Genomic DNA, 13,399 nt, shown 5'->3' on the forward strand with positions numbered 1-13,399 from the left:
CATTGTAAACTGGAAATAGCTGGGGAAATTTTCTCTGTGCTGCAAGATATGTCAATAGAAACTTTTAGAACTAAATATCAAACAGAAAAAAGACTGAAAAAAATGGAAGAGCATAGGTAAGTACTGTTGGACTATTATAAAAATTGTAACATATGTGTGATTTTAGTACCAGAAGGAGAAAAAAGAGAAAAAAGGAACAGAAGAATTATTTGAAGAAATAATAACTGAGATTATCCCCAAATTAGTGTCAGACACCCAAGCTCAGACCAGGGAGTTCAGAGAATACTAAGAAAAATAAATGCCTAAATAAATAAATAAATTTTAAAAGAAAATTACTCCTGTATATGATATATTCAAACTACAGAAAATCAAGGTTAGGATCCTCTGAGACCAAAGGCAGTGGTTTGGACTTTTATGCACTCAGTGGCCATTGTCCCTCCTCTGGCTCAGCACAACATGACTGGGAAAGCTCACAGCCACTGACTTTTCCCTGGGGAGAAAAAGAGAAGACATTTGTCCTATGTTTAGAATTTTTAAGGGTTATTTAAGGTTTGGTTTCTATCTTATATATCTCAGAGTGCTAAAGGGACCAGGTGTAACCTAGATGTCTGAGGACTGACGAGAAAACAACAACAAAAGATTTGGACAGTTTACTATTGCTCCAGACCACCTGCAGTTCAGGGAGAAAACACCAGAGGAAGCAAAAGAGTATGATCTTCTGAAAAAAGAAACTGACAAATCTCTACCCTGGTTGACTGGTGAAGGTCTTCCCAATATGAAGCCTGTATAGGCACTGGGACAGGTGATTGTTTAATACACTGACAATAACACAGAGTGTCAAGAAACATAAAGAAATAGGGCAACATGGTCCAAACAAAATTACAGAATTAATCTCCAATAAGTGATACTAAAAAAATGAGGTATATGTATTTCTTGACAAAAAAAAAAAAATCACAATAACCATCATAAAAATGCTCAACAAGTTCAGGAAAAATGTGCATAAAAAATCAAGTATAAAAAAAAAGAACACATTGAAAATAATTTTAGCTGAAAAAATATCATAAACTAAAAAATTCACTAGAGGGGTCCAACAAGATACTTGATCAAGCAGAAGGAAGAATAAGTGAACTCAAAGAGAGGTCATTTGAAATTCTCCAATCAGAGAAGAGAAAAGGGAATTTAAAAGTGAAAAAAATCAAGGCATTTATGAAACACCATCAAGCCTACATTATATGCATGATGGGAGTTCCAGAAGGAGAAAAGAGAAAGAATGGGGCAGAAAACTCATTTAAAGAAATAATGGCGGGCTTCCCTGGTAGCGCAGTGGTAGAGAGTCCGCCTGCCGATGCAGGAGACACGGGTTCGTGCCCTGGTCCGGGAAGATCCTGCATGCCGTGGAGCAGCTGGGCCCGTGAGCCATGGCCGCTGAGCCTGCGCATCCGGAGCCTGTGCTCCGCAATGTGAGAGGCTACAACAGTGAGAGGCTACAACAGTGAGAGGCTTGCGTACCGCAAAAAAAAAAAAAAAAAAAAAATGGCTTCAAACCTTCCCAGTCTGAGGAAAGAAATGGACATTCAGAGTCTAGAAGCCCAAATGTCTCTAACGTGAATGAGCCAAAGAAGTCACAATTAGACACCTCATAATCAGTGTGTCAAAAGGCAAAGAAAAAGAGAGTTTGGAAACAAAAAGAGAAAAGTGATTGTCGTATATTAGGGAATTCTCTTAAGACTATCAGCATATTTCTCAGGAGAAATTTTGCAGGCCAGAAGAGAGTGAGATGATATATCAAAGTGCTGAAAGGAAAACTGCCAAAAAAGAATATTGTATCTAGCAAATGTATCCTTCAAAAATGAAGGAGAAAAAAAATAAGATAAAGCTGAGGGAGGTCAATATGTGTAGACTCTCCTTACAAGAAAAACTAGAGGGAGTCCTTCAAGTTGATATGAAAAGATGTTAATATACCAATGTTAATTTCTTAGTATTGATAAATGTATCATGGTAATGTAAGATGTTAATATTAAGGGAAACTGGATGAAGGGCATATGGGAACTCTGTACTATCTTTACAACTTTTCTAAAATTATCACAAAATAAAATGTTTATTTTAAAAAAATGCTAAACCACAGCACAAAACATATGATAATATAAAGCTCAGTGGTAACGTTAGATATGTAGAGACATACAGAATAATGTAATTCTGTAATTTTAGTGCATAAATGTTGATTTGTATAAAAGTTAAAAGACAAAAGTATAAATAATATCTATAACTAAAACATTTAAATAGACAACAATATAAAATGATAATTTGTGACATCAATAACAAAGTGTAGGGAGAAAGAAATAAAAGTAAAGTTTTTGCATGTGATTGGATTTAAGTTATTAGCTTAAAATATTTTGCTATAACTACTAGGTATTTTATGTAAGCATCATGATAAACACACAAAAATATCCACTGAATACACGCACAGAAAATGAGAAAGGAATCAAAACATGTTATTACAAAAAAGTTAGCAAAATGCAAAAGAAGACTTCAAAAGAGGATAATGAGTCCAGAAAAGCTATAAGACCCACATAAATATAGTCAAGCGACCATTGACAAAAGAGAAACAGCAATACAATGGAGGAAAGGTACTCTTTCAACAAGTGTTGCTGGTAAAACTGGACATCCACATGCAAAAATATGAATCTAGACAGAATTTACACCTTTCACTCAAAATGACTCACAAAGCGCAAAGTGTAAAACTCAAAGCTATCTTACTCCTAAAAGATAACACAGTAAAAAACCTAGGTGAACATGGATTTGGTGATAAATGTTTAGATAGAACACCAAAGGAACAATCCATGAAAGAAATAACTGATATGACGAACTTCATTATAATGAAAAAATTCTGCCTTGTGAAAGACAATGGCAAGAGAATGAGAAGACAAGCCACAGCCTGGGGGAAATTATTTGCAAAAGACACATTTGTTATAGGATTGATATCCAAAATATAAAACAACCTCTTAAAACTCAAGGTAAAAACATAACCCTATTAAAAAATGGTCCAAAGACCTTAATATGCATCTCACCAAAGCACATATTCATTGGCAAATAAACATATTAAAAGATGATCCACATCACCTGTCCTCAAGGAAACATAAATTAAAGCAATAGTGAGAAACAACTATGCACCAATTAGAATTGAGACAGTACCAAATGTTGGTGAGGATGTGGAGCAACACAAATCCTCATTCATGCCTGGTGGGAAAGCAAAATGGTTCAGGCACATTGGAAGACAACATGGTGATTTGTTACAATACTAAACATACTATTATTATACCATTCAGCTATGGAACTCCTTGGTATTTCCCCAAATGGGTAGAAAACTTACATCCACACAGAAACCAGCACAAGGATGTTTACAGTAGTTTTATTCATAACTTGTAAAACTTGGAAGCAAATAAGATGGCCTTCAGAAGGTGAATGGTTAAATAAACTGTGGTACATCCAGGCAATGTAAACTAATTTAACACGAAAAGAAATGAGATATCAATGAGCCATGAAAAGAGATGGAGGAAAGTTAAGTTCATATTGCTCAATGAAAGAAACTAATTTGAAGAGGCTACATAATGTATAATTCCAATGATATGACATACTGTTTGCAGGAAGGGGTGAAGGAGAAGGGTGAATAGGTGGAGCACACAGAATTTTTAGAGCATTGAAGACCTCTGTGTGATACCTTAATGATGGGTACATGTCATTATGCATTTGTCTAAATCTGTAAAATGTACATCAAGAGAGAACACTAAGGTAAACTACTGACTTTGGTCAATAATGAATGTCGATGTAGGCTAATCAATTTTAACAAAAGTACCACTCTGTGGAGGATGTTGATATTGGGGGAAGCTCTGCATGTGTAGTGGCAATAGGTATATGGAAATCTCTTTATCCTCTCAAAAAGTTTGCTGTGAACCCCAAATTGTTCTGACAACATGAAGTCAATTTAAAAAAGGTACAAGACAGAGAGAAAACCATGAACAAAATGGCAATATTAAATTATTTCCTATCTTTTTTTGTTAACATCTTTATTGGAGTATAATTGCTTCACAATGGTGTGTTAGTTTCTGCTTTACAACAAAGTGAATCAGTGATACATATACATATGTTCCAATATCTCTTCCCTCTCGCGTCTCCCTCCCACCCACTCCCCATATCCCACCCCTCTAGGTGGTCACAAAGCACCTAACTGATCTCCCTGTGCCATGAGGCTGCTTCCCACTAGCTACCCACCCTACATTTGGTAGTGTATATATGTCCATGCCACTCTCTCACATTGTCACAGCTTACCCTTCCCCCTCCCCATATCAAGTGCATGCTCTAGTAGGTCTGTGTCTTTATTCCCGTCCTAGCCCTAGGCTCTTCATGACATTTTTTCCCCTTAGATTCCATATATATGTATTAGCATACAGTATTTGTTTTTCTCCTTCTGACTTACTTCACCCTGTATGACAGATTCCAGATCCATCCACCTAATTACAAATAACTCAGTTTCGTTTCTTTTTGTGGCTGAATAATATTCCATTGTATACATGTCCCACATCTTCTTTATCCATTCATCTGTTGATGGACACTTAGGTGCTTCCATGTCCTGGCTATTGTAAACAGAGCTGCAATGAACATTTTGGTACATGACTCTTTTGGAATTATGGTTTTCTCAGGGTACATGCCCAGTACTGGGATTGCTGGGTCGTATGGTAGTTCTATTTTGAGTTTGTTAGTTAGTTTGTTTGTTTGTTTGTTTTTTTGCGGTACACGGGCCTCTCACTGTTGTGGCCTCTCCCATTGCGGAGCACAGGCTCCGGACGCGCAGGATCAGCGGCCATGGCTAACACACCCAGCCGCGCCGCGGCATGTGGGATCTACCCAGACCGGGGCACGAACCCGTGTCCCCTGCCTCGGCAGGCGGACTCTAAACCACTGCGCAACCAGGGAAGCCCTATTTGTAGTTTTCTAAAGAACCTCCATACAGTTTTCCATAGTGGCTGTATCAATTTACATTCCCACCAACAATGCAAGACTGTTCCCTTTTCTCCACACCCTCTCCAGCATTTACTGTTTCTAGATTTTTTATTTTTACAACTTTATTGGAGTATAATTGCTTCACAATGGTGTGTTAGTTTCTGCCTTATAACAAAGTGAATCAGTTATACATATACATCTGTTCCCATATCCCTTCCCTCTTGTGTCTCCCTCCCTCCCACGCTCCCTATCCCACCCCTCCAGGCGGTCACAAAGCACCGAGCTGATCTCCCTGTGCTATGCGGCTCCTTCCCACTAGCTATCTACCTTACGTTTGGTAGTGTATATATGTCCATGCCTCTCTCGCGCCTTGTCACAGCTTACCCTTCCCCCTCCCCATATCCTCAAGTACATTCTCAAGTAGGTCTGTGTCTTTATTCCTGTTTTACCCCTAGGTTCTTCATGACATTTTTCCCCTTAAATTCCATATATATGTGTTAGCATACGGTATTTGTCTTTCTCTTTCTGACTTACTTCACTCTGTATGACAGACTCTAGGTCTATCCACCTCATTACAAATAGCTCAATTTCGTTTCCTTTTATGGCTGACTAATATTCCATTGTATGTATGTGCCCCATCTTCTTTATCCATTCATCCGATGATGGACACCTAGGGTGTTTCCATTTCCTGGCTACTGTAAATAGAGCTGCAATGAACATTTTGGTACATGACTCTTTTTGAATTATGGTTTTCTCAGGGTATATGCCCAGTAGTGGGATTGCTGGGTCATATGGTAGTTCTATTTGTAGTTTTTTAAGGAACATCCATACTGTTCTCCATAGTGGCTGTACCAATTCACATTCCCACCAGCAGTGCAAGAGTGTTCCCTTTTCTCCACACCTCTCCAGCATTTATTGTTTCTAGATTTTTTGATGATGGCCAATCTGACCAGTGTGAGATGATATCTCATTGTACTTTTGAGTTGACTTTTTCTAATGATTAATGACGTTGAGCATTCTTTCATGTGTTTGTTGGCAATCTGTATATCTTCTTTGGAGAAATGTCTATTTAGGTCTTCTGCCCATTTTTGGATTGGGTTGTTTGATTTTTTGTTATTGAGCTGCATGAGCTGCTTGTAAATTTTGGAGATTAATACTTTGTCAGTTGCTTCATTTGCAAATATTTTCTCCCATTCTGAGGATTGTCTTTTGGTTCTGTTTATGGTTTCCTTGGCTGGGCAACAGCTTTGAAGTTTCATTAGGTCCCATCTGTTTCTTTTTGTTTTTATTTCCATTTCTCTAGGAGGTAGGTCAAAAAGGATCTTGCTGTGATTTATGTCATAGAGTGTTCTGCCTATGTTTTCCTCTAAGAGTTTGATAGTGTCTGGCCTTACATTTAGGTCTTTAGTCCATTTTGAGTTTATTTTTGTGTATGGTGTTAGGGAATGTTCTAATTCCATACTTTTACATGTACCTGTCCAGTTTTCCCAGCACCACTTATTTAAGAGGCAGCCTTTTCTCCACTGTATATTCTTGCCTCCTTTATCAAAGATAAGGTGACCATATGTGCATGGGTTTATCTTTGGGCTTTCTCTCCTGTTCCATTGATCTATATTTCTGTTTTTGTGCCAGAACCATACTGTCTTGATTACTGTAGCTTTGTAGTATAGTCTGAAGTCAGGGAGCCGGATTCTTCCAGCTCCATCTTTTGTTCTCAAGATTGCTTTGGCTATTCGGGGTCTTTTGTGTTTCCATACAAATTGTGAAATTTTTTGTTCTAGTTCTGTGAAAAATGCCAGTGGTAGTTTGATAGGGATTGCATTGAATCTGTAGATTGCTTTGGGTAGCAGAGTCATTTTCACAATGTTGATTCTTCTAATCCAAGAACATAGTATATCTCTCCATCTATTTGTATCATCTTTAATTTCTTTCATCAGTGTCATAATTCTCTGCATACAGATCTTTTGTCTCCTTAGGTAGGTTTATTCCTAGATATTTTATTCTTTTTGTTGCAATGGTAAATGGACGTGTTTTCTTAATTTCACTTTCATATTTTTCATCATTAGTGTATAAGAATGCCAGAGATTTCTGTGCATTAATTTTGTATCCTGCTACTTTACCAAATTCATTGATTAGTTCCTTAGTTTTCTGGAAGCATCTTTAGGTTTCTCTACATATAGTATCATGTCATTTGCAAACAGTGACAGCTTTACTTCTTCTTTTCCAATTTGGATTCCTTTTATTTCTTTTTCTTCTCTGATTGCTGTGGCTAGAACTTCCAAAACTATGTTGAATAAGAGTGCTGAGTGTGGGCAACCTTGTCTTATTCCTTATCTTAGTGGAAATGGTTTCAGTTTTTCACCATTGAGGATGATGTTGGCTGTGGGTTTGTCATATATGGCCTTTATTATGTTGAGGAAAGTTTGCTCTCTGTCTACTTTCTGCAGGGTTTTTATCATAAATCGGTGTTGAATTTTGTCAAAAGCTTTCTCTGCGTCTATTGAGATGATCATATGGTTTTTCTCCTTCAATTTGTTAATATGGTGTATCATGTTGATTGATTTGCATATATTGAAGAATCCTTGTATTCCTGGAATAAACCCCAGTTGATCATGGTATATGTGCTGTTGGATTCTTTTTGCTAGTATTTTGTTGATGCTTTTTGCATCTGTGTTCATCAGTGATATTGGCCTGTAGTTTTCTTTCTCTGTGACATCTTTGTCTGGTTTTGGTATCAGGGTGATGGTGGCCTCATAGAATGAGTTTGGGAGTGTTCCTCCCTCTGCTATATTTTGGAAGAGTTTGAGAAGGATAGCTGTTAGCTCTTCTCTAAATGTTTTATAGAATTTGCCTGTGAAACCATCTGGTCCTGGGCTTTTGTTTGTTGGAAGATTTTTAATCACAGTTTCAATTTCAGTGCTTGTGATTGGTCTGTTCATATTTTCTATTTCTTCTTGATTCAGTCTCCGCAGGTTGTGCATTTCTAACAATTTGTCCATTTCTTCCAGGTTGTCCATTTTATTGACATAGAGTTGCTTGTAGTAATCTCTCATGATCTTTTGTATTTCTGCAGTGTCAGTTGTTACTTCTCCTTTTTCGTTTCTAATTCTCTTGATTTGAGTCTTCTCCCTTTTTTTTCTTTTTTTCATGATGACTCTGGCTAATGGTTAATCAATTTTGTTTATCTTCTCAAAGAACCAGCTTTTAGTTTTATTGATCTTTGCTATCGTTTCCTTCATTTCTTTTTCATTTATTTCTGATCTGATCTTTATGATTTCTTTCCTTCTGGTAAATTTGGGGTTTTTTTGTTCTTCTTTCTCTAATTGCTTTAGGTGCAAGGTTAGGTTGTTGTTTTGAAATGTTTCCTGTTTCTTAAGGTAGGATTGTATTTCTATAAACTTCCCTCTTAGAACTGCTTTTGCTACATCCCATAGGTTTTGGGTCATCGTGTCTCCATTGTCATTTGTTTCTAGGTAATTTTTTATTTCCTATTTGATTTCTTCAGTTATCACTTCGTTATTATGTAGTGTATTGTTTAGCCTCCATGTGTTTGTATTTTTTACAGCTCTTTTCCTGTAATTGATATCTAGTCTCATAGTGTTGTTGTCGGACAAGATACTTGATATGATTTCAATTTTCTTAAATTTACCAAGGCTAGATTTGTGACCGAAAATGTGATCTATCCTAGAGAATGTTCCATGAGCATTTGAGAAAAATACGTATTCTGTTGTTTTTGGATGGAATGTCCTTTAAATATCAATTAAGTCCATCTTGTTTAATGTATCATTTAAAGCTTGTGTTTATTTATTTTCATTTTGGATGATCTGTGTATTGGTGAAAGTGGGGTGTTAAATTCCCCTACTATGAATGTGTTGCTGTCGATTTCCCCTTTTATGGCTGTTAGTATTTGCCTTATGTATTGGTGTGCTCCTATGTTGGGTGCATAAATATTTACAATTGTTATATCTTCTTCTTGTATCAATCCCTTGATCATTATATAGTGTCCTTCTTTGTCTCTTGTAATAGTCTTTATTTTAAAGTCTATTTTGTCTGATATGAGAATTGCTACTCCAGCTTTCTTTTGGTTTCCATTTGCATGGAATATCTTTTTCCATCCCCTTACTTTCAGTCTGTAGTGGGTCTGAAGTTGGTCTCTTGAAGACAGCATATATATGGTCTTGTTTTTGTATCCATTCAGCCAATCTGTGTCTTTAGGTGGCAGCATTTAATCCATTTACATTTAAGGTAATTATTGATATGTATGTTCCTATTCCCATTTACTTAATTGTTTTTGGGTTTGTTATTGTAGGTCTTTTCCTTCTCTTGTGTTTCTTGCCTAGAGAAGTTCCTTTAGCATTTGTTGTAAGGCTGGTTTTGTGGTGCTGAACTCTCTCAGCTTCTGCTTTTCTGTAAAGTTTTTAATTTCTCCACCAAATCTGAATGAGATCCTTGCTGTGTAGCGTAATCTTGGTTGTAGGTTTTTCTCTTTCATCAGTTTAAATATGTCCTGCCAATCCCCTCTGGCTTGCAGAGTTTCTGCTGAAAGATCAGCTGTTAACCTTATGGGGATTCCCCTGTGTGTTATTTTTTTGTTTGTTTGTTTTTACCTTGCTGCTTTTAATATGCTTTCTTCGTATTTAATTTTTGACAGTTGGATTAATATGTGTCTTGGCGTGTTTCTCCTTGGATCTATCCTGTATGGGACTCTCTGAGCTTCCTGGACTTGATTAATTATTTCCTTTCCCATATTAGGGACGTTTTCAACTATAATCTCTTCAAATATTTTCTCAGTCCCTGTCTTTTTCTCTTCTTCTTCTGGGACCCGTATAATCTGAATGTTGGTGCATTTAATGTTGTCCCAGAGGTCTCTGAGACTGTCCTCAGTTCTTTTCATTCTTTTTTCTTTATTCTGCTCTGCAGTAGTTATTTCCACTATTTTATCTTCCAGGTCACTTATCCGTTCTTCTGCCTCAGTTATTCTGCTATTGATTCCTTCTATAGAATTTTTAATTTCATTTATTGTGTTGTTCATCATTGCTTGTTTTCTCTTTAGTTCTTCTAGGTCCTTGTTAAATGTTTCTTGCATTTTCTCTATTCTATTTCCAAGATTGTGGATCATCTTTATTATCATTATTCTGAATTCTTTTTCAGGTAGACTGCCTATTTCCTGTACATTTGTTAGGTGTGGTGGGTTTTTATCTTCCTCCTTCATCTGCTGTGTGTTTTTCTCTCTTTTCATTTTGCTTTTGATTTTACTGTGTTTGGGGGTCTCCTTTTCACAGGTTGCAGGTTCATATTTCCCGTTGTTTTTGGTGTGGCTTAGGTTGGTTCAGTGGGTTGTGTAGGGTTCCTGGTAGAGGGGACTAGTGCCTGTGTTCTGGTGGATGAGGCTGGATCTTATCTTTCTGGTGGGCAGGTCCATGTCTGGTGGTGTGTTTTTTGGTGTCTGTAGCCTTATTATTATTTTAGGCAGTCTCTCTGCTAATGGATGTGGCTGTGTTCCTGTCTTGCTAGTTGTTTGGCATAGGGTGTCCAGTACTGTAGCTTGCTGGTCGTTGAGTGAAGCTGGATCTTGGCGTTGAGATGGAGATCTCTGGGAGATTTTCACCATTTGATATTACATGGAGCTGGGAGGTCTCTTGTGGACCAGTGTCCTGAAGTTGGCTCTCCCACCTCAGAGGCACAGCACTGACTCCTGGCTGGAGCACCAAGAGCCTTTCATCCACACGGTGTTCTTTAGGAATTCTGGGGTATATTGTTCTTTGTTTTCTTTCTTTCAGGTATTTTTTTTTCCTTACTTAGTTGCAGTGAAATTTCCAGGAATGAAGCAATAGGCAGGTGAATGGTCTCCAATTCAAAGCCAGAGGTTTGTCAAGCTCTTCCTAGTTCTTGTTTTCCTGGTTTCTCTGGAGGGAGAACCAGGAGGTGGTGCCAGGCTCCATCCCTACTGCTTCCCCATGTGGACCGGTGCACACACGTCCTCTCGCTGCCTCTGCTCTTGGAGGGGCAGCCTGCAACACAAAAGGGGTGTGTGGGTGTGTGGGTGTGGCGGTGTGGGAGGTTTTCCAGGGCCACCAGCTGGTCCCAGCTGGCCACCCCCACCCTACACACACCCCTTCGGGCACTGAGGCCCCCCTCAGTTGAGCACTACCCTGGGGGTGGCTTGCCCCCGGCACAGTCTCACATTGCCGCTGCCAAGCGCTGCTGCCGCCACTGCAGGAGGAAGAGTTGGAAAGACACTGGGGGCAGTACTCAGTCTGGAGCATCCCCACACTCCATTTACTATCTTAATTATTTAAGTTTAAATAGACTAAACTCCCTAATCAAAAGACATAGTGGTCAGTTGTGTAAACAACAATAACAATAACAAAATACAAAAATAAATAAAATCAAGACTCAAGTTTGTACTGTCTATAAGAGACTCACTTAGATTTAATGACACACAAAAAACTGAAAGTCATAGAATGGAAAACAGATATTCTAGGCAAATGGTAACCCAAAAGAGCAAAAATGGTTATACTTATATCAGACAAAATAGTCCCTAAATTTAAAAAGTATCCAAAGAGAAAAAGAAGGACACTATACAATGATAAAAGAATCAATTTACCTATATATATATATATATATATATATATATATATATATATGTAACAGCTATAAATACATTTGTAGTTATTTCTACCAATTCGTACATACATTTGTACTAATATCAGAGCATCCAAATACATGAAACTAACATTGACAGAGTGGAGGGAGAAATATTGACCAAAACAATAAAATAGAGGATTTCAGGGCTTCCCTGGTGGCACAGTGGTTGAGAGTCCGCCTGCCGATGCAGGGGACGTGGGTTCGTGCCCCGGTCTGGGAAGATCCTACATGCTGTGGAGCGGCTGGTCCCGTGAGCCATGGCCACTGAGCCTGTGCGTCCGGAGCCTGTGCTCCACAATGGGAAAGGCCACAACAGTGAGAGGCCCACGTACCACAAAAAAAAAAAAAAAAAAGAGGATTTCAATAACCCACTTTCAATAATGAAAAGAACACCTAGACAGCAGATCAATGAGGAAACAGAAGAACTGAACAATATATATCACATGAACCTAATGGACACATGCACAACGTCCACTAAACACCAGCAGGATACATATTTTTCTCAAGTGCACACAAAACATTCTCCAGAACAGATCAGATGCTAGGTCATAAAAGAAAATTAAGAAGATTAATATCTAACCACATATATTTTCTGACCACAGTGGAATAATAGAAATTAATAGCAGAAGAACAGCTGGAGAGTTCAAAAATAGGAGGAAATTAAACAAATTACCTTGAAACTATAGTGGGTCAAAGAAGAAATTAAATGGGAAATTAAATGAAAAAGTGGAAAATATCTTAAGACAAATGAAAACACAATATACCAAAACTTCTGATATACAAAAATCAGTTTTAGGGAGGAATTTTATAGTGATAAATACATACATATAAAAAGAATAAAGATCTCAAATAAACAATGTAAATTTATGCCTCAAGGAAATACAAATAGAAGAACAAAGTAAGCTCAAATTTAGGAAAGGAAGAAAATGATGGTAACTAGAGCAGAAATACACAAAATAGAGAATAGAAAAACAATAAAACAAAATGAAATGAAGCCTTGGTTTTTTGAAAGGTCAATAAAAATGACAGCCATCTAGCTAGACTATGAAAAAAGAAAAGACCCAAATAAATAAAATCAGAAATGGAAGACAGAGACTACAAATGATGACACAGAAATAAAAATAATCGTAGGATACTACTGCGAACAATTAAACACCGACAAATTGAATAACCTAGAAAAATGGATAAATTCCTAGAAACATACAACCTAAGAAAAAGGAAGCATGAAAATAGAAAATTAGAACACATCTATAATGAGTAACAAAATTGAATCAGTTATCAATAACCTCTGACCAAAGAAAAGCCTATGTCCAGATGGCTTTGTTGGTAAATTGCACCAAATATTTAAAGAAGAATTAATACCAGGGTGGAGAACTTCAAGATGACAGAGGAGTAAGACATGGAGATCACCTTCCTCCCCACAAATACATCAAAAATACATCTACATTTCGAACAGCTCCTACAGAACACCTACTGAACGCTGGCAGAAGACCTCAGATTTCCCAAAAGGCTAGAAACTCCCCACGTACCTGGGTAGGTCAAAAGAGAAAACAAAAACCAGAGACAAAAGAATAGGGATGGGATCTGCCTCTCTGGGAGGGAGCTGTGAAGGAGGAAAAGTTTCCAAACACTAGGAAGCCCTTTCACTGGTGGAGGTGGGAGGTGGCAGGGGGGAAGCTTCAGAGTCATGGAGGAGAGCGCAGCAACAGGGATACAAAGGGCAAAGTGGAGAGATTCCTGCACAGAGGTTCTG

This window comes from Hyperoodon ampullatus, assembly GCF_949752795.1.
Source record: "Hyperoodon ampullatus genome assembly, chromosome: 6".
Lineage (NCBI taxonomy): Eukaryota > Metazoa > Chordata > Mammalia > Artiodactyla > Ziphiidae > Hyperoodon > Hyperoodon ampullatus.